This window comes from Mesoplodon bidens (genome assembly GCF_964165515.1).
Source record: "Mesoplodon bidens genome assembly, contig: HAP1_SCAFFOLD_206, whole genome shotgun sequence".
NCBI lineage: Eukaryota > Metazoa > Chordata > Mammalia > Artiodactyla > Ziphiidae > Mesoplodon > Mesoplodon bidens.
Genome location: NW_027672582.1, coordinates 682,917 through 705,773, shown reverse-complemented (window position 1 = coordinate 705,773; position 22,857 = coordinate 682,917). Strand labels below are relative to the sequence as shown.

The following is a 22,857-nucleotide window of genomic DNA, read 5'->3' as shown; positions in this document are numbered from 1 at the left end:
TGGAATTAAAGAGGAGTGGTGGAGTTTTTACGGAAGAGCATATCATCCAATTTTCTCAGAGGGGAGAGTGGCAAACGAGGTTGTGATGACAGAACTGCAGAGGTAGGCAGGGGCTAGATCACGAAGGAGCGTCAGAGCTGGTTTAAGGAGTCTGGCAGGATTCTAAAGGCCATTATTTGGCATAGAATATAAAGAACAATCTAATAAGACTCCATGAACATCAGAGATGAAAAGAGAATACACAGCTATCCCCAATCCTTGTACTTCCTTCTCTGTAACTAGGACATCTCTACTGGGTTTACTCTGGCTTGCAGCTGATGTCGAGGCCTTGCTAAGTTTCTAGCCTAAGTGTGGACAAAATCCCCTTTCCTTTTAGTTTAGTCGAGAGCTTTTGGAGTTTCATAAAGGGAAATTTGTAAAGACACTAGGCAAACATGTATGAAACCAAAGTGCATAGAGAGAATACGGAAGTTGGGTCTAGAGATAAACAGACGCTTCTAGCTCCAGCTTTCACTAGCTATACAGCCTTGAGCATGTTACTTAACTTCCTGTGCCATAGTTTCTGTATTTAAATAGAGACCTAATTCCCTAACAAGATCCATAAGATCTTATGTGTTCTGGCCCCTACCTGCCTTTTCAGCCTCATCTTATGGCCACTGATCTTACTCTTTTATTTATTTATTTATTTATTTATTTATTTATATTTATTTATTTATGTATTTTTGGCTGCATTGGGTTTTTGGTGGTGCACGCAGGCTTTCTCTAGTTGCAGCGAGCAGGGGCTACTCTTTGTTGCGGTGTGCGGACTTCTCATTGCAGTGGCTTCTTTTGTTGTGGAGCACGTGCTGTACGCGCACGGGCTCAGTAGTTGTGGCGCAGGGGCTTAGCTGCTCCGCGGCATGTGGGATCTTCCCAGACCAGGGATCGAACCCTTGTCCCCTGCATTGGCAGGCGGATTCTTAACTACTGTACCACCTGGGAAATTCCTGATCTTTCTCTTTCTGCTCCATCTGCATAAATCTTCTTCAAGCTCGTGTTTGTCATGCTCCCTTCTACCACAGGGCCTTTGCACATACTGTGTCCTCTGTCTGCAATAGTCTTGCCTCCCTCTTCAGTAATTACTAGATTTAGATGTAAGGCCCACCCCCTCTAGGAAATCTTTGATCTCTCTGAATAGGTAAAATCCCTCCATAGGCTTTTTTACTCTGAAGAACTTATATGATAGCACTTAATATTGTTATTTGTGTAACTGTTTGCTTAATGTTTTTCTTCTCCTAGACCAGGGGTCAGCAAACTATCTCCATCTTTGGCCTGCAGCCTATTTTTGTAAATGAAGTTTTATGGAAAAGCAGCCACGCCCACTTATTTCGATATGATCTGTGGCCACTTCTGTACTACAGTGGCAGAGCTGAGTAGTTAGAGCAGAAATTATGGCTTGAAAAGCCTAAATATTACTCTGGCCCTTTACAGAAAAAAAGCTGCCAGTTCCTGTACTTGACTATAGTCTCCATGAGAGCCCGTACAAAGTCTATATTTGCTTACTCACATATCTTCAGCATCTAGCCCAGTGTCTGCTACATGGAAGATGCACAATAAATAAATAAATGAATAAACAAACGAACAATAAATGCAAGGAGATTTTTTTTAAGTGTCTATTTTACTAGAATGTTGAAAGGGTTAAATAAGATAATATATGTAAAGAACCCAGCAATAGAGTGCCTGAAACATAGCAGATGGTTAATAAATGTTGGTAGTTATTATTATTCTCAGTCTTTCCTTAGTGCATTTTAGTCTTCTCTCTGGGTCTGGACCTAAGCTGTCCCCTGGCCCTGGGCTGAGTCGCATTCCTGTCCTTCACCTGTCCTACTTTCTCTTGCCCTCTGGCCTTTGCATGTCTATTTCTGACTCTAGGATTCTTTTCTTGGTCTCAGATTCTTAGGAATGTCTTCTCCACTCTTCCTAGAGATTTCCTTCTAGGATGTTCAGTCTATTTGAAGCATATTATTCTCAAACCTTGTCGTAGCCTTAGGGTGACCCTCCTTTAACCTATCCCCGGGGCTTGGCTTCACGAGGGTCATCTAAGTGATGGCAGTTATCTAAGTGATGGCAGTTTTGTCTTATTTTATGGCCACCTCTTTGAGGGACAGCAGGCAATTTCTTCTCTTCTGGTTCAGCAGGAGAAGCTGTAGGATTGGAGGAGAGCTCCTAATAAGAGAGCAATGAACAGAGGCTCGGGAACTGAACCTGTGTGGCTTTAAGGCAGAAGGGATCGAAGCGCAGCCCAGAGGCTGTTCAGCCTGGACACAGGCCCAGCTGGTGCAGAGCCTAAAAAGAGGGGGTTTAGTAAAACCAGGGGTCAGCTCACTGTAACCTACAGGCCAAATCCAGGCTGTCTCCCATTTTTCTGTCCCTTTCATGCTAAGAATGGTTTTTGCATTTTTAAATGGTTGGGGGAAAAAAATCAAAAGAAGAAGAATATTTTGTGATACATAAAAACTATATGAAACCCGAATTTCAGTGTCCGTAATAAAGTCTTACTGGAACACAGCTGTGCTCATTCATTTACGTCTGTGCCTGCTTTCACGTCACAACAGCAGAGTCCTTGGCGTCAGAGACCATAAAGCGGAGGATGTTTACTGATAGGCCCTTGAGAGAAAAGGTTTGCCAACCTCCGAGTTATACGAGTAGCCTGAGCTGCGGACAGTGACTTTGACCTGAGCTCGTGAGAGCCTCTTTTGAGTTCAGTGTTGCATGGCCTCTACAAACCCCACTAGATCCCAGCCCAGGGTGCAGCCCAGGGTGAGGTAGGGAGAGAATGGGTTAATTAGATGGGTTAATGAGAGGAATCCTTCTTGAAGGAGGTGGGAAGGGATGAGATGAGAGAACACAACAGTCTGGTTCAAATGCTGGTTTCGCCACTTAGAGCAGTGGGAGCTTGAGCCAGTGTCTTACCTTCTCTGAGCAGCAGTTCCCATATTTTATAATGTGAATAATTATCCTCTCAAATATACAGTGACATGGTGAACACCGAATGAGCTAATGCATGCAACAATGCCTGGGGTGTGGTAGGCACTCAACAGATATTCACTACTATTACTATGTGTGGATGGAGTACACCAGTGGAAGAGTTGGCTTTGGGGAGGAAAAAGCCATCTCAGTGCATCCCATGGAATAGTGTAAAAAAGTAGACATTGGAGAGACACAGACCTGGGTTCAATTCTGCCTCCGCTAGTGTACGCATCACTGTTGTATGACCCTAGGAAAGTTGATTAACTTCTCTGAGCCTCAGTACCCCACCCCCGGCTACCCCTCCTTTATGTAACTCAGATGTCAAGTGGGACCTTCCTACTCTTTGATTTAGGAAACATTTCCTTATGGAACCACCTGCCACCATCTCAAGTAAAACCCATGGGACTCCTGTTTCACCCTGTGCCAACAAGGCCATTCAGAAAATTCTCTTTCAACAAGCATTTCACAAATTGAGTAAATTTACTGGAGATTTGAAGAGCTATACTTCTGAGCGTGGGATCATATTGTGCCCCACACAGTCTTTTTCTAAACCTCCTCCCCTCCTCTTGCTTCTACCTCCCTTCTTTCTCAGTGAAGAGGCCACAGTACACACACCCCTTTCTCCACCCATTTCCCTGTACACCCCGTTGTAGCCAAAAGAGGCTGGTCAAGACATTTCCTCACAAAGATGGTTCTGTCCCCAAGAGGAACCCTCCTACCAGCTGCTAAAAGGATAAATTTCCTCTAACCCCTAACAAGCAAAATAGGGATAATTATGACTACCTCACGAAGTGTTTGTGGGACTTAAATGAGGTAATGTGTCTGCCAGCTCCTGGCATGCAAAAGGCATCCCCTCCCCTCTTGATTCTTACTTTGCGATTTGAAGGAACAAAGAGAGAAGCTGAGAGGTATTTTGACATAGGGGCGAGGGTTGATAAAGCAGCCAGGAAGGTCATCTCCTTGACCATCACCCTCCAGTGAAGTAGAAGAGATTATTTGCCTGGAGAAACTGGGAGAGGTGGAGGGACTCAGGGCGGAAGCCAGACAAGTCTGGTTTTTCTTGGAGTCCATCCAAAAGGGTTTAGTTACTAAAACAGCAGTTCCTTTACATAAATCCTTCAGGTTCTTGAAAAATATTATTAACTCACTCCTGCATCATAAATAATCCTAATTTTATTAATTTTGCCTCTCAGGCCAAGGTACAGCTCCTGCATGGCCCCCTCTCCTGAGCATACAGCTGAAGGGGCAAGGTCCCCAGGCAGAGGGCAGTACCTGAGCCCTGGGCTAAATGGTGTTACGTGGGCTGCAGTTTAAACTGGCATTCCCTGATGTTTTCCAAGCCCTTTCAGAGTGGGCTCTTCTTAATAATCTTTCCTTAGGTGTAGGACTCAGAATGGGTGGTTTATTGGCAAGGTTCTGCATGCAGAGGCATGGGAATTCTGTTACTTGTCTACTTGGACTTGTTTGATGTCCTGTTTGCATTAGTATTCTTTTTCTTTTAACCTCAGAATTATTATTATTATTTTATTATTATTATTTTTTTTACTCCTTCCAAAAGAGCTGATAGATGGCTCTCTTCTATTTTGCTTTGGGCCAAGGATGCTTCTACCCAATGTTGTGAAAACAAATGGTCCTGATTAGTCAATGCCAAGTTGTATCCTCTACCCTAAGAGGCCCTTGCTCTCCTCTCTAACTGCCCCCCCCACCTCCCTCCCTCTCTCTCTCTCTCTCTCTCTCTCTCTCTTTTTCTTTTTTTTTTTTTTTTTCTTTTTGCGGTATGCGGGCCTCTCACTGCTGTGGCCTCTCCCGTTGCGGAGCACAGGCTCCGGACGCGCAGGCCCAGCGGCCATGGCTCACGGGCCCAGCCGCTCCGCGGCATATGGGATCCTCCCAGACCGGGGCACGAACCCGTATCCCCTGCATCGGCAGGCGGACTCTCAACCACTGCGCCACCAGGGAGGCCCTCTCTCTTTTTCTTTTTAAACTGAGATTTCTCATAGTTTTCTTTCCAAAACAAAGTTGAAGGGTTACCAACACCTGTCTCTTTATATGGTGTTGTTTGGGGCTTAAGAAAAAAAAAAAAAGACCTAGGAGTTTAGGAAACAAGTGTTCAGTTCCTGTTAGTCCACTGTGTGTCTTCTGAAAGAGGCTTTATTAAATGTTTTGGTTTTATGACTTACTGTTTTCCCCAAATGTAAAAATAATTTGTGTTTGTGTGTAAAACGTGGAGACACCAAAAAATATAAAGAAACGTAAATAAAAACCATGTACTGAGTTTTTCCCCTGTCGGAAACTCCACTGTTAACATATTTTTTTTTAATTTATTTTTGGCTGCATTGGATCTTCATTGCTGCACACGGGCTTTCTTTAGTTGTGGTGAGCGGGGGCTACTCTTCGTTGTGGTGCATGGGCTTCTCACTGCAGTGGCTTCTCTTGTTGCAGGGCACGGGCTCTAGGCACGCAGGCTTCAGTAGTTGTGGCACTCGGGCTCTAGAGAACAGGCTCAGTAGTTGTGGCACATGGGTTTAGTTGCTCCGCGGCATGTGGGATCCTCCCGGACCAGAGCTCGAACCTGTATCTCCTGCATTGGCACACGGATTCCTAACCACTGCGCCACCAGGGAAGCCCTGTTAACATCCTGATGCATTTCCCTAGACTTTTTTCTCTGCAAATGGGCGTACATAGTTACCAAATGAGATCCTATTGTGCACACAGTTTTTTGGTTTTTAATTTAATTTAATTTTATTTTATTTTATTTTATTTATTTTTTAACATTTTCATTGGAGTATAATTGCTTTACAATGGTATGTTACTTTCTGCTAACAAAGTGAATCAGCTATACATATACATACATCCCCATATCTCCTCTCTCTTGCATCTCCCTCCCACACTCCCTCTCCCACCCCTCTAGATGGTCACAAAGCACGGAGCTGATCTCCCTGTACTATGCGGCTGCTTCCCACTAGCTATCTATTTTACATTTGGTATTGTATATATGTCCATGCCACTCTCTCACTTTGTCCCAGCTTACCCTTCCCCCTCCCCATGTCCTCAAGTCCATTCTCTAGTAGGTCTGCGTCTTTATTCCTGTCCTGCCCCTAGGTTCTTCAGAACCTTTTTTTTTTTTTTAGATTCCATATATATGTGTTAGCATATGGTATTTGGTTTTCTCTTTCTGACTTACTTCACTCTGTATGACAGTCTCTAGGTCCACCCACCTCACTACAAATAACTCAATTTCATTTCTTTTTATGGCTGAGTAATATTCCATTGCATATATGTGCCACATCTTCTTTATCCATTCATCTATTTATGGATGCTTAGGTTGCTTCCATGTCCTGACTATTGTAAATAGAGCTGCAATGAACATTGTGGTACAAGACTCTTTTTGAATTATGGTTTTCTCTGGATATATGCCCAGTAGTGGGATTGCTGGGTCGTATGGTAGTTCTATTTTTAGTTTTTTGAGGAACCTCCATACTGTTCTCCATAGTGGCTGTATCAATTTACATTCCCACCAACAGTGCAAGAGGGTTCCCTTTTCTCCACACCCTCTCCAGCATTTATTGTTTCTAGATTTCTTGATGATGGCCATTTTGACTGGAGTGAGGTGATACCTCATTGTAGTTTTGATTTGCATTTCTCTAATGATTAGTGATGTTGAGCATCCTTTCATGTGTTTGTTGGCAAACTATATATCTTCAGTGGAGACATGTCTGTTTAGGTCTTCTGCCCATTTTTGGATTGGGTTGTTTGTTTTATTGATATTGAGCTGCATGAGCTGCTTGTATATTTTGGAGATTAATCCTTTGTCAGTTGCTTAATTTGCAAATATTTTCTCCCATTCTGATGTTTGTCTTTTTTGTCTTGTTTATGGTTTCCTTTGCTGTGCAAAAGCTTTTAAGTTTCATTAGGTCCCATTTGTTTATTTTTGTTTTTATTTCCATTTCTCTAGGAGGTGGGTCAAAGAGGATCTTGCTGTGATTTATGTCATAGTCTTCTGCCTATGTTTTCCTCTAAGAGTTTGATAGTGTCTGGCCTTACATTTAGGTCTTTAATCCATTTTGAGTTTATTTTTGTGTATGGTGTTAGGGAGTGTTCTAATTTCATTCTTTTACATGTAGCTGTCCAGTTTTCCCAGCACCACTTATTGAAGAGGCTGTCTTTTCTGCATTGTATATTCTTGCCTCCTTTATCAAAGATAAGGTGACATATGTGTGTGGGTTTATCTCTGGGCTTTCTATCCTGTTCCGTTGATCTATATTTCTGTTTTTGTTCCAGTACCATACTGTCTTGATTACTGTAGCTTTGTAGTATAGTCTGAAGCCAGGGAGCCTGATTTCTCCAGGTCCATTTTTCTTTCTCAAGATCACTTTGGCTATTCGGGGTTTTTTGTGTTTCCATACAAATTGGTGCACACGGTTTTGAGGCCTGCTTTTCTGCTTAACATTTATTTCATGAGCATTTTCTCAGCCTAAAAATTCATCAAAAGCACCCCTCTTAATGGCTATGTAGTACTTGTAGTATTTGCTGTCCCTAACCTAATCATTCTCAGATTGTTCCACATGTAGCCTGTGTCCAGTTTTCCACCATATAAATAATGCTGCAGTGAGCTTCTTTGTACTTTGTCCTTGTGTATCTGTAAATTCCCATAGAAAGTATTCCTAGAAGTAGGATTACTGGCAAAATAGAATCCTGGAACTTCACATTAGTCTTTACTGACTTCAGTCAGCCCAAGGTGTTTCCCCTTGGATCACATAACACATTTTTTAGTAACTAAAATAGCAAAAGGGTGGACTTCCCTGGTGGCGTAGTGGTTAAGAATCCGCCTGCCAATGCAGGGGACACGGGTTTGAGCTCTGGTCCTGGAAGATCCCACATGCTGCGGAGCAACTAAGCCCGTGCACCACAAATACTGAGCCTGTGCTTCAGAGCCTGTGAGACACAACCACTGAGACCGCGTGCCACAACTACCGAAGCCCGTGCACCTAGAGCCTGTGCTCCACAACAAAAGAAGCCTCCATGTTGAGAGCCCATGCACCACAATGAAGAGTAGCCCCCACTCGCCGCAACTAGAGAAAGCCCGCACTCAGCAACGAAGTCCCAGCGCAGCCATAAATAAATAAATAAATAAATAAATAAATAAATAAATAAATAAATTTTAAAAAAATAAAATAAAGTAAAATAAATAAAATAGCAAAAGGCCTAGCTGATGTTTGCATATTGCTGGTTTCACGGTATGCAGCTTGGAGACAATATAATATAATGATTTTGTGTCATAATTATGATTTGGAGATATTCCAAGGTGATAATAGTAATAGCTAACATTTACTTGGTGGTTAATACGTGCTAGACTGTGTTTTGAGTGTTTTACAGGTACTAACTCATTTAGTCTCACCACAAGTCTAAGAAGTAATTAGTATTATTATCCCCATTTTATAGTTGGGAACGCTGAGGCAACAGAGGGGTCAAACTACAAGGTAAGTAGCTGAGCCAAGATTCAAACCCACGCATTTTGGCTGGGAGTCCATTTCCTTAAAGCACTTGATGACCCTGCCTGGAAGTAACCAAGTGGGTAAGATTCTTCACCCCCGACATGCCACAGCTGCAGTGGAGCGGGAAGGGGGATGGTGAATCCACTGCTCACTGCCGAGCTGCAGCCCTCCTTCCCCCAGCTCTCATTGCCCCCTTCCCTAGCTGTGCACCCGCCTGGGTAAGGAGAGGAGAGAAAGCAAGCTGCAAAAAGCACCCAGTTCTGTATCTGAAGGGGAAGAGGAGCACATATCAAGGTGGTCTCAGGAAGCTGCTTATTCAGGAAGGGAGGGAAGAAATAAATGCAAAAACACTGCTTCAGGGTCTTGGTTGTTTTGTTTTGTTTTCATTCTTGGTTTTCACAATCATTAGAGCATTAGACTTGCCTAATTAGAAGCAATGTTTCCCTTACGTTTTTCACCAATTTCATTTCAGGGTGTTCCTGGCTCATCTGTTGATGCAGTGCCAGAAGTGAGCTGCAGAACAGGAGTTACTGGAGATGACAGTGACCATGAGTCCCGAAGGAGGTAACTAATCATTTTTGGTCCTGTCCACTGCTGAGCGCCTTGGTTACAAATGACCTCTAGACAAGTGTTCAACCTGGATGGTTCTAAAGGCATCTTGTTGGAGAGAGCACTGCATGGGACCGGAGTTCTGATTAATGGCCATTTTCTTTTGTCCCGCCTCCTTGTGTTTCCTTAAAATAATACTGGTGTTACAAAAGACTACACAGGGTGTTTCTGTTTAGGTAAAGTCGACTGGTGCCGGGGTGAAACAAAACATAACACAACCACTGCAGCAAAACACAAACACAGAGCAAATCCGTCCTGCTTCACCTCCCCCTGGCCAGGTTCCACATAAGGAAACCCAGCCAGAGGATTTCCCTCGGTTCGCAATGGCTCAGGACAGAAATGTATAAAACTTTGAACAGCTCCAGCAGTGACCCAGGGAAGAAATGAATCACAGAACCTTTCAGGGATGTGGCCAGCCTAGAAATCCTCCCACGGGTGTAGGTCTCTGCAGTGGGGGACCTGGAACAGCCAGAAATATACCTTCAGTGTTTGCTCTGCCTGGATCTGACACATAGAGGCATTCAACCAATGTATGCTTAATTGCAGTGGGTTCTGTTGGAGTGAATGGAATAGTAAAAGGCAGAAGTAGAGATGCTTTTTCCTTTGATTTTGAAATAGTCTAAGAGCACTGATAATAATAGTAGTAATGATAATAATAGTTAACATTGTTTCCTGTGGGCCAGGCCCTGTTCCAAGCAATCTCTCCTTCCCTCAGGGGCAACCTCTATCCTTATTTATAACCCCATAGGTTAGTTGGCAAAGGGAGATGTTTAATAGGGGGGAAATTATCAAAGTTCATCAAGAGTCCTCAGTTTCCCTGACTGCCTCTGTGATCTCTAATTGGCCCAGTTGCTCAGAGGCCCTAACAGCTAAAAGGTAGTAAAGTAAGGAGTCAAGTTCACATTACAAATTGGGCCTCAAAAAATAAAAATGAAATAAAAAAGCTTCATTATTGAGTTCAGCCTCCTTGAGGTCACATCAACCTGATCCACTTCCTTTGTTGTAGAGATCCAGAAGCACCCTTTCAGATCTTGAGGATGGGATGGGAGTGGGGAGGAGGTTGTATCCACCTACCTAAGCAGGTTTGTAAACAAACGACAAGCAAATTAAAGGGGAGTCCATGGTAGAGTTTTATGTACAGCTAAAAACATCCAAAATGCCTTCTAATACTCAAGAATTATATAAGGTCTATTGTTATGTGTAGAAGCCTCTGAGCCCCCCTTCTAAGAATTCTCCCAGGAGGTTGGGGATTGGGAGTAGCAGCCATGTTGGTGACATGTGGTCCTTCCCCGTGTTGACTGAGGGGACTGGAAGCAGACACCGGACTCAAGGCCAGCCAATTGGATCCTCTCTCCCAGGAATTTATCACTGCAATGAAAGGATGCTGGTTAGCGTGGGCTGGTCTCTTAAACCAAGGACATACAACTCAAGAGCTGTGTTAGTGCACCATAGGCAGCAGAAGCACAGAACACCTGACTGCAGGGAGAAGGAAGCAGATGTGCAGGGAGACAGATGAGGGCCCTGAAGTAAGATACTGGAGAAGAGGACAGAAGGAGAAAAAGAGACAGCACTGGAGCAAAGTAGCTGATTGGCCTCTGCTGGTTTTCTAATTTAGTTCCTATTCAAACCGCCCTGAGACCCAGCTGTGCCTCTTCTTCTGGGGTGCCGTTGGCTACTCTTGAACCTTTATCCTATAACCTCTACTCTTTTGATAATGCTAACTTGAGGGGCTTCTGTTACGTGCTGTTCCAGCTACAATGGCTGTGTAACAAAAACCACCCCAAAATTGAGTGGCTTAAAATAAGAACACTTATTTTGCTTAAAAATCTGCACTCTGAGCAAGGCTTAGCATGGACAGCTTGTTTCCACTACAACTTGGTTTCAGCTGGGGTAGTTTGAAGGCCAGGAGCTGAAATTGTCTAAACTCTTACGTATGCCTGGCCTGGGAAGACTCAAGCAGCTGGGGATTGGAAGAGCTGGAGCTATGTGGAAATCTCTCTGTCCATCTATGGTTTCTTTATCATGGTGGCTTCAAGGTAGATGGATTTTCCGCTGGAGGCTCAGGGCTCCAAAGGTACAGTTCTCAGGGAGAGAGGGCCAGGTGGAAGCCATATCACCTTTTATGACCTAGCTTCCAAAGTCATGAGGTGTTATTTCCACTTCATCCTATCTGTGGAGGAAGTTACAAAGATCCACCCAGGCTCAAAGGGCCACTGCCTCTCAATGCAGGAATGTTACCATCACATTGTGAGAAGAACATGTGATGTATATTAATGTGGACATCTTTAGAAAATAGAATCAGTCATACTTGTAAACAAAAGAACCTTGATTAACATACGGAATAATCCCAAAAGCTCAAAAAGGTATCAGAGTTCCCATAAGATTATCAGTGTTATGATGGAAAATATCCTAGTTTCTGCATACAGTGAGAATTCTTTCTTTTTCTTCTGAATTAGTGAACATTGAATTTATCCATAGATGGTCTCACTGGGTTCTGCCCAGGAAACAGTATTTTAAAGTTGACTTGTCTCCCTGATTCTGGAACCATCTTGTCCTTAATTTTGCCATAGAATTAGATGTGGATTAAGTTCAAATCCCTTGTTGTTTGTAGCAAAAAGTTTCTCGTCATCTTATTTTCAAATGTCATTTGCAAGCATATCCTTTCTTGCTTGGTGAATGAGCTTTTTTCTCCAACTGTACTCTACTCATACTTTTAATAAATAATCAGGTTTTCAGGGTGCAAAATACTCGAGAGCTGTAAAGTAGGCACTGCTGAAAGATGTGTTAACTCCTTCGGGCCTCCAAGGTGCTATTTCAAATGTTACTGCTTCATATCCCATAATAGAAGCTTGAACCTTATCGATGGCCTTTCTTTGTGTGTGTAGAGGGTGAAGGCTAGGAAAGGAAGAGTTGGTGACCTGGAACGGGGAGCTGAATTAACTCTTTCAGCAAGGCTTAAAAGAAAAGATTTTAGTCTTTTATAAACTCTAAAAGATACTGAAGCTTCCAGAATAAATCAGTACCTAAGATAGTGTTATTAGATGCAATAATTACTGGAATGATAAAATCCTTGTTGATGCTAACTGAAAATAGGTATGTTCTATACTTACTTCATAACAGCATTTCCAGTACTGTCCTAGAATGAAGTTAACTATAAAAATATGCACATTCTGATTACATATAGAAAACTTCAAATTGTCATCTTTTTATTATCAATAAAGTTTACTCAGGTTTGTACAAAATTCTTCAATTTATGGGTTCAGCCTGTTGTTTGATATGTGGAATAAAAAGATAAGACCATTGATGGCAAGTTTTCAAAATTCTACCTATAATAAGTGAATATGCATGAATATAGGGCCAGCCTGAATAATAGGTATATTTTGGATTTTGTACAACTAGTGGTCTGGTAAATATTTAACAACCAGCTTATCCAAGGCTGGGAGTAGGAGGGTCTTGACTTACAGCATTTGCCGATTTCTGTGATGTAAATATTTCCACCATAGCTGATTTCATGCTCCTAACATGGCATCACCGAATGCAGAATTGGGAGGAGACATGTTCAGTTGGCTCTTCTGAGCTGTATGAGCCAGTCCTGCACACCACTGATTACAATTATGGGAAAGCCAGTTGGATGACTCCTGGATAAACCTTGTTATAATACTACGGGGATAATAAGAACTTACTGTATAGCACAGGGAACTCTACTCAATACTCTGTAATGACCTATATGGGAAAAGAATCTAAAAAGTGGATATATATCTGTGTATAACTGATTCACTTTGCTGTACAGCAGAAACTAACAACATTGTAAATCAACTATACTCCAATGAAAATTAATTTTAAAAAATACTAGGGGGAGGGGCTTCCCTGGTGGCGCAGTGGTTAAGTATCCTCCTGCCAATGCAGGGGACATGTGTTCGAGCCCAGGTCCAAGAAGATCCCACATGCTGCGGAGCAGCTAAGCCTGTGTGCCACAACTACTGAGCCTGTGCTCTAGAGCCCACGGGCCCCAACTGCTGAAGCCCGTGTGCCTAGAGCCCATGCTCCGCAATAAGAGAAGCCACTGTTATGAGAAGCCCACGCACCACAACGAAGAGTAGCCCCCACTCGCCACAACTAGAGAAAGCCTATGCGTAGCAACGAAGACCCAATGCAGTCAAAAATAAAATAAATAAATAAATTAAAAAAAACCTAGGGGGAATAAAAGACAAATTTCAGGTGGCAAGATCTGCAGCAGAGACATTTAATGCCCATCGACTCTCCATTTACTCCCCCACATTTCTCACTGACCAGTGGCCTGGGGACAGAGATGGAAGCATTTAAAAGTTGGTATGCAACCAGCAGCCCTCTCTTTCCTTGCCACTGCACCACTCCAGTAAAGGAGGTCACATGTTACCAGTGGTGCAGATACAAGATGGGAGAACCTGTATCAACATGGTTCCATGAATGTCTGTGTGGAGCTCAACCCCTTTACACCAACACTGGATGTGTACCATGCTTCAGTGAGCGATGCCCAGCAAGCCATCCCATACAGAATGGCTTAAGACAACAATTTATTGTTTTATCTCCCATTTCTGTGTGTTGGTTAGGCTCCACTGGGCATTTCTTCTGCTCTTCTCACTTAGGGTCTCATGTGGTTGTAGTCAAAATGGTGGCTGGGGCTGGAGACCTTGGAAAGTTTGACTGGGATTGAACTGAGGATGGCCTCTTTGCTGAGGTCTGGCACCTAAGTGCTCCTCCACGTGGAGGCTCATTCTCCAGCCATCTGCGCGTGGCCTCTCTTTGGCAGTGGCAGTGGCAGTCAGACTTCCTATATCATGAGTGACTTCAAATGCAGAGGCTGTCAAGATTTCCTAAGGCTTCTGCTCCATTTTCTTGGTTAAAGTGAGTCATGGGATCAGCACAGAGACAGACTGGGAGGTGACTAGACAAGGGTGTGACTACCAGGAGGTAAGAATCACTGGGAGCCCTCTTTGGAGACTAGCTGCCACATACCACAAGTAAGAATTAAGCCTTTGTTATGTTAAGCCACTTAGATTTCAGGGTTAATTTGTTCCCTTGGCAAAACCTAATCTGACTGGTCCAGAAATTGGTACTGTATTAGTGAAGATAAGATAGATGGTGCTGCAAAAATAAACCCCTAAATCTTAGCAGCTTAACACATGGGCCTCTGGGCGACTTATGGCTCTCTAGGACTGTTGCCTTCCAATGATGACTCAGGGGTCTCGGTTACCAAAGTGATGACTCAGGCCACTTGCATTTTGTTGGTGCACCATCTGGAACATGTGGCTCCCAGCTCACCTGGGTAGGAGGAAAGAGGACAAGGGGAACTCATGGCTCTTAAGTACCTATTAGCCAGAACTAGTCATATGCCTCTTGCCCCAACTATAAGGAGGCTGGAAAATTTGGGGGAGCACATGGATATTTGATGATTAATAAATATCTCTGTCATGAAGTTATATGGAGCTCTTCGCCTCTTTCGTTTTTCCTCCCTTCTCACCTCACCCTCTATAAAAATTTTAAGAAAAAGAGAGAGTTGGGGGCAGGAGAGGGAGATAGGAAGGAAGGAAACAGCAAGGAAGGGAGGGAAAGAAGGAAGCAGGGAGGGAGGGGTGGAAGGAAGGAAGAACACCGGAAAGAATTTATAGGATGCAAATACGACTAAACTATTAACAAAACTATTAACAAGTACTGCTAAACAAAATCTATTAAAAAATAATAGCAAAGGCTTTCACTGTGTTTTTAGCTTTTTTTTTTCCTTTTAATCAGCAATGATAAGGAAACTAAACCAGATTAAGTGCTATCTTATTGGAGATACAAAGGCAAACAAAGGGAAAGAAGTGATTGAAGAGCACTTCAGAAAGCTCAGTACATTCAAATCAGCAGGGCCTGATTACTCACATCCAACGGTGCTTAAGGAATTGGCAACTGTAGTTGCAGGACCACCAGCCTTTATTTTAGAAAAGGAAGGTTGGACAGGAGAAGGTCCTGACAAGTAGAATCTGCAGATGGAGTATCGTTGTTTTTTTTTTTTTTTTCAACAGAGAAAAGCACAACTGTAGTAATTATAGACTCTTCAGCTTATCTTGGATACCTGGGAAGATACAAGAACAAATCATCAAACAATCAATTTGCAACCATCTAAAAGAGCATAAGGTACTGGGTAGTAATCAACATGATTTTGTGAAGTACAAATTATGCCAGACCAATTTAATTTTACCAAGAGAGGATGATGAGCCTGATGCAAGAGGGGAAAGCAGTACCTACAGTTGAACTTCAGTAAGGTTTTTTTGTTTGTTTTCTTTTCTTTTTTTATCCATCCCCTGACATTTTCAGCATCAACTCTCCAAGAGGATGCTACCTAGATCAACAATTGGGTGGGCACGACTCTGGATGAGGCACTCAGCGTGATAAAAACAAAGATTCTGCTCTAGGTTGACATACTTATTAGTTATTGTTATTTTAATCAGTTGATGTGGACAAAGAAGATGACAGAGGTAAAGAAGATGTTGAGATAAAAATAACATTCTCTACTACAGAGGGGAAGTATGAGAGAAAAGAGGAGATATAAAAACCAATCTAAGAAATCCAGCAGCTAAATAATATGGGATCCAGGAAAGGAGAACAGAGAAAATGGCAAAAGGGAAATTTCTAGAGAAATTATATAAGAAAATTTCCCAGGAAAGGACATACATGTTTACATTAAAAGAGCCCACTGAGGGCTTCCCTGGTGGTGCAGTGGTTGAGAGTCTGCCTGCCGATGCAGGGGACGCGGGATCGTGCCCCGGTCCGGGAAGATCCCACATGCCACGGAGCGGCTGGCCCCGTGAGCCATGGCCACTGAGCCTGCGCGTCCGGAACCGGTGCTCCGCAACGGGAGAGGCCACAGCAGTGAGAGGCCCATGTACCACAAAAAAAAAAAAAAAAAAAAAAAAAAAAAGCCCACTGAGGGCCAAGTACAGTAGATGGGGAAAATAAGCCACTTGGATACAACACTGTAAAAATTTAAAACTCTAAGAATAAATAAAATTTGTAAAAGTTTCCAGAGGGAAAAATTAGGCCACCTACAGAGGAATGAATATTGAGCAGCCAAATTCTCATTAACCTCTCTGGCTGCTAGAAGATAATAGAGTGGTCCTTTCAATTCTGGGGGAAATTGAATTTAAAAATAATTTCTATATTCAGCCAGCCTATCATTCAAAGAGTAGAATATAGGCATTTCACATAAACCAGCACTTGGAAAGTTTACTTCCCAGACTCCTTTCTTAAGAAGTTACTTGAATATGTATTCCAGCAGAATGAGGATATTATCCAAGAAAGAAGAAGGCGAGGGTCCTAATATTGGAAACAGAAGTAGAGTATAATACAAAGTCTTCCAGTTTAGAGCAGGAGAATGAAGAGTTCCAAAGGTAAGGACTCTTGGGCAGGAGAGAACTCCTTGCAGCTCATGGTGTGATTGAGGGAACAAAAAATAAAAAGAAACAAAAAACAGAAAAGACTTGAGTGTTATGATAAAGTATATATTTAGACAATAAAAATGACAGGCAATTACGAACTCCAGAAAAAAGCAAAAAGCTAACTGAGAATGTTATGGTCCAATTTTGAAGAAGAAGAATATGTAGGATTTTCAATAATATATAGACTGTTAGAGAAAAACTAGTACATGGTGTTAAAACATTATCCTTTGAGTAGGTGAGGAGTTATGACAGTGCCCTCATAGAAAAGGAAGTGGCAATCCTAACATTCTCCTTAGCTTGGCAGTGCACGATGTTGATGTAGTCTTAATAATGTAAGTACTTTGGCTTTAAACTCTTGCAGTCAATGGACAGAGTAAGGAAGATCTTGGCTATGTTGCAGAAAAAAGAGGCAAACATTAATCTTCATAATATGAAAGTATAGCTGACCGAAGGTGGGAAGTGCAAAATGAAGGAAATACGAAGAGAAGAATAGTGTCACTGACACCCTCAACTTCTATAATGAGAAGTCAAGATACTCAGGTTTTCAGAATGAGAAATTGAGGCATAACATAATATTTAAAGTTACAAGGGTAACCACAACAAAACTTAAAAATAATGATATAACTACCCCAAACTGGGAAGAGTTGGGAGGAAGAAGAAGATAACATAAATGAGCTAAATGCTTATCTTTTGTAACTGGAGGCCATCCATAACCAAGAAATTGAAAAGAGGAATCACATATTCAAAGAATGTATAATTCATGAGTGATTTTTCATAGGCATACGTTGAAGGTCGTGGGCACAATCTCAGAGCACAGGTATCAACAATCTCTATAGCTTAAGGACACATTATGGTGTTGATGATCTTGCAGCCATGACATTTTTTCCCATTCCATTAGCCATGCCCTGTTATAAGATTATACTTGCAAACTTAAAGCCCTATCTGCTTTAATGCTTTTTAAGTTTTTCTCAGAATTATCTCTAACATTTCACAGAGTACTCTCTCCAAAATTAATAGCATGGTATATGGCCACGTGGCCTCTTTATGGTATTTTATTATATCTAATTTCTGTTCCCCAAGAGTATATTCTCAGAATTAGGGTTTTGCCTCCACTGGATGAAAGCTTAGATGACCTTGTTATAGGAGAAAAACTATTTTAATATTATAACTCTAAAAATTAAAATAATACAAAAGTCACTTGAATCACTTCTAGATGTTCCTGTGCATTTAAATAACAGCATGTTAACAAGCTCCTGTTAAATGATGGCAGATGCAAGTAGAACTCTGCTGTAACTTCATAATTGAGGTCCGAAAAATTCAGTCGTGTAATGTGTGGGACCCACTTAGTGCAGAGTTCATGAAATGACCAATGTGAACTGGCTCCAGGAGGACAGGAGCCAGTCACCAAACTCGGCATATCCAAATTTCCATTATCAAAGAGTGTGTAATTACAAGCTCCACAGTATTTCTGATTACTGGCTAGAGTGGCATGCCACATAGCCACACACGTAAACTCAGTTGCCATACACACTGCCTACTAGCTTTAAATTATGCAATTTTTTTTTTTTTTTTTTTTTTTTTTTGTGGTACACGGGCCTCTCACTGTTGTGGCCTCTCCCATTGCGGAGCACAGGCTCCGGACGTGCAGGCTCAGTGGCCATGGCTCACGGGCCCAGCTGCTCCGCGGCATGTGGGATCTTCCTGGACTGGGGCATGAACCCTTGTCCCCTGCATCGGCAGGTGGACTCTCAACCACTGTGCCACCAGGGAAGCCCTAAATTATGCAATTCTTTATTACTCTTGGCAAGAGTTAAACTATTTCAAATTTCACAGAAATTGGTACTTACCTAATAGGGCAATTACACTATTTCAAATATTCATTATTCTAATTTCTCTACAACATGAGTATATTGTAAAAGAGCGGTATTGACTTTTTAAAATTAGGGCAAATCAGGGGGGTGTTTGCAACCAGAAGAGCTAAAAGCAAAAATCTTTAAAACAGTGTTCACAAGAGGTGGAATTAGGGTTGGGTAGGGATCATCATAAGCTTCTCTGTATCATTTCTTGTACACTGTTTAACTTACTGTAAGGTGTATTTACTCCTCTAACACAGTAAGTATTATATTATAGTAATTAGTTTCATAAAAACAGTAACGGTTGCTGCTCTTAATGTTTCTCAGTGACTGGTCCCTGCAATACTTGTTAAAAATGCAGAATCCCTGGTTCCAAACACAGTCCCAGTGAATATGACCCCCTCTACAGGGGCCCAGGAATCTGCATTGGAACCAGTGGTTTAGACCCAGATCTTACTAAAGGCTCACTTGTGTGTCTTCTTCAAGCATATTTCAGGATTGAACTTCTTGTGAAACCATCACATGCTGCATTGCCTTCTGTGGTGTTTACCATATCCCAGCATCCTTCCTTCCATTTCTGTACCACTAAAATGAAGGAAAAAAACCAAAACGACCTCACTGTCTCTCTCTTTTGGTGTATGATATTATCTAGGGGAACAGCAGTTCTTTTCAAGGTCCTTTAAGCTGTGCAACCTCTTGAACATGGAACAGCTAAGAAAATCTCAGTTTTAAAATTCATGACAATGACTGGTTTCTTAATTATGTAAGGAGAAAGATTTTGAGACTGTCTTTATATCTTATTTTGGTGCTAATCATTTTTCCTCATTCCCATGACTGCAGGAATATTGATCTCAGTGTTACTTTGACCATTAATGAATTTTGATGGCAATAAGCAGAGACGCACACCTCCAGCCTCCTGGGAGCTTAATCTTCTGCTACAGCGTTTGCATTTGTAAGTCAGCACCTGTGTGATCCATATTCTAACTATTTGTTATTCTCCTTTAATTACATATCGGTGGTGGTCCATCTGTAGCCTGAGAGCAACCAACTGGAGACTCAAAGAAATTATTAAAGTGTTAACTTTAAACTAGAAGGCCAAAAGGAAACATATTGGGTTTGTTCCTACCCATTCCAGAATGATGTTTCAGGAACGATTATTCCCTCTCTTGTCAAGGAAACTTGGGTCTAAAAAGTTAGTACAGAACTTTTACCTTCAGAGAAGTTCTCACCTTAAATATTTCCTGTATCACCAGTATTTCTGTTAGCATCAGCTTTACCTCATCTGTCAAATACCATTTTGTTTGGCAGGTGATACATTTTAAATCCTGTACTTCCTACTTGGTCCTGATCAGTCACTCAAGTCGGGGTTTAGGGAATTGTAGATGGTCAAGTCAGTCCCCGAAAACTTTTCCTTTTAGCATTTTGGCAACTTTTTATTTTGACATAATTTCAAATATCTATAAAAGTTTCAAGAATTGTACAAGAAATCCCCTTTACTGAGATTCATATTTATATCTTGCCCCATTTACTACCTCTCTTTCTATGAATCTGTCTATATTGCACACTCTCTTTCTTTCCTGACCCATTTGAGAGTAAGTTGAAGACATTGTACCCCTTTACCCTGAAATATTTTGTTATTTTCCTAAGAATAACATTCTTTTTAATAACCATGGTTTTATCAAAATCAGGTATTTTAATGATATAAACCACAGTCCAAATTTAAATTCAGATTTTCTCAATTGTCCCAATGATGTCCCAATAATTAGTTGTAAGCTGACTTTTTCCCCAGACCAGGATGTAATCCAGGATTGTGCATTGTACTGAGTTGTAATATCTGCTTTGTTTCCTTTAATCTGGAAAAGTTTCTGAGCCTTTGTCTTAACTTGACATCTTTTAAAGAGGGCAGATCAATACTCCATTTTTTTTGCTTTGTCTTTCTTTTTTTGGGGGGTGGGGGGAAGACTCTTCATTCTGGGTTTGACTAGGATGTCCTCATGTTTAGACTTGGGTTATGTATTTTTGGTGGAGATACCATTGAGGTGAGGTCCTGTCCTTGTCAGTGTACCATATCAGGGGTACCCAGTGTCCATTTGTGATGTTAACTTTGATCACTTGGTTCAGGTGCTTACTCCACTGTAAAGTTATAGCTTTTCTCTTTGTAAATTACAAGTGTTTTGTGGGGAAATCTTTTGAGACTGTGTCAATATCCTGTTTATAAAATTTTTTCTGACTACTTTGCACTGATTGATGATGCTCTAACTCCATCATTCCTTCTAGATTTATTAGTTGGCATTTTGCTGTAAGGAAGAGCTTTCCTTCTCTCCATTTACTTTTTTTGCTTATTTAAGTCTGAACTCATGGATTCTTAGGTTATTCAGTGGGTTATAATCTATTTCTGTCCTTTTTAATTTTGATGCTTAAATTTTCTCAAATTTGGCCAGTGACAGCCCCTTCAATCTGTTTGTCTTTTTGACATGTTTCCATGATGCTTTGAAGCACTACCTTAGTTTCTGTAGCAACTGGCTCATCTTGTATTCCCTCTGCCCCCTCCCTGGAATTAACCATTTCTCCAATGAGCCCCCAGGTGAATTTTTTTTTTTTTTTTTTTTGCGGTACGTGGGCCTCTCACCGCTGTGGCCTCTCCCGTTGTGGAGCACAGGCTCAGCGGCCATGGCTCACAGGCCTAGCCTCTCCGTGGCATGTGGGATCCTCCCGGACCGGGGCACGAACCCGCTTCCCCTGCATCGGCAGGCAGACTCTCAACCACTGCGCCACCAGGGAAGCCCCCCGCAGGTGAATTTTGGTAAGATAATCAAATTTATCTTTTGTGCCTGCCCCTCCCTTTTTCTCTTACCTTTCAGTAACCTGTCCCATGAGTCCCTACTGTAACTGTGATTTTCAGTATCTCTAGTTAGAGAGGAAATTCTGATAAATTCATTCACCTTAAAATTGTTTAGGAATGATTGCATTACCCTTCTTAGAAATGTTTGCATTTTAAAAAAGGAAACCAGTTAGAAAGCAATGCTCAGTTAAAGAACAATATTAATCACAGAATGTTACTGGTGAAGGAGACTTTAGATCACAGGGTCACAGACTCAGCCCCCCTCAGCCCCCTAAGAGTTAGCGTGAATGTGTGTGTGAAAAGCCCAGTGATGTCAGCAACAGAGTGGTACAGACTGGGCTAAACTGGAGGGTGCGAGCCCACCTAATGATATTTAAATTAAAATAAATAAATAAACACTGGGCAGACAAAGCAAAATTATTTTATTATCCTTCTTTAGCAGAGGGTGGTCTATTAATGACTTTTGTGTTAAAGTAAAACTAAACTAATGGTTTTAACACTGTGCTTGGGGGAGCCACCAAGATGCTTTATGGAACTTTCCTGGGGGTTCTGGATATTCTGTGGACAGATCCACTCTCGACCTCCCAATCCTCTTCAGCCAGAGTCGCTTCCTTGTTATCAGTTTGATGTGACAGGTACTGTGGGAGTCTTGTTTGAAGGAAGGGATCTGTGGATTTTAAAACAAGTTCAACAAACACTGATGTAGTCCAGCCACCTAACCTTGCAGATTCTTGCAGATAAGCAGACTGAGGCCATCCTGGGATAACCAGTATTGCCGTGATCGTTACTGGCAGAGTTAAGCCTAAAACCCAGGTCTTCTGATGCTTGGTCCAAACTTTCTTCCCTACATAAAGTTGCTTCATCTAATGGTGGAAAATCAGGTGCTAGTGGCGAAGGTTATCCTAATGTCGTATCAGGTACACAATAGGCCGTCTCTAAGTAAAGATGTCCCTGGTTGATACACAGCCTTTCATGCTCTGAAGACAAATACCCGTCCTGATTCTAGAGCTCTATAAATTGAGCATGTAAGTGAATATTTAGGTAGAAAAATCAGGTCATCAAACACTTTAGTCACTGGTTAGCATGTTAAAATGATACTTTCATCCATAAGGAGGTATGATTTCTAATAAATACATCAGATAATTTTTTCAAGTATATTCTTAAAACTCCTGGAAGATTTTTGCTAATTGATAGACTATCAAAGACTATTTCCTTTTCCATTCTTAAGAAATCATCTTTTACTATGATAAAGTTTTTCATTTCTTCAGTTAAAATGTATATGCTTAAAAGAAAAATGGTAAGATCTAGTATAAATCACTACATAGACATCATAAATCATTTGAAAGAGGACTGTTTTCATCAATGTAGGGTTCTACTCAAACCTGTAGTTCTATTACAGTATAATATTTAACAGCTGGCAAACTCTTGCCTAAGTACTTTACTTTTTAAATTTTTAACCTTTATCTCTGCAAAACTTAAAACTGGAGTAATTTCTGAATGCTCTCACAAGCCAGTTCAAAATTCCTGCATCTCTTTCGTTTTTCACATGAAACGGAGCTTTGTCTTCAATTGTCTAGTTTATTTTTCTTGAT

The 22,857-nt window shown here is 41.6% G+C and overlaps 1 long non-coding RNA gene across 3 annotated transcripts in view; it reads left to right on the top strand.

Annotated features, from left to right (window-relative positions):
- LOC308609963 overlaps positions 1-22,857 on the top strand; it is a 99,131-nt gene that overhangs the window by 20,808 nt on the left and 55,466 nt on the right. For 2 of the 3 annotated variants that reach the window (XR_014014378.1, XR_014014379.1), the window contains exons 2-4: positions 8,977-9,068; positions 15,158-15,269; positions 19,264-19,375. This is a non-coding gene — a long non-coding RNA (uncharacterized lncRNA). The remainder of the gene's footprint in view (positions 1-8,976; positions 9,069-15,157; positions 15,270-19,263; positions 19,376-22,857) is intronic. The other variant, XR_014014377.1, reaches the window with a different exon arrangement.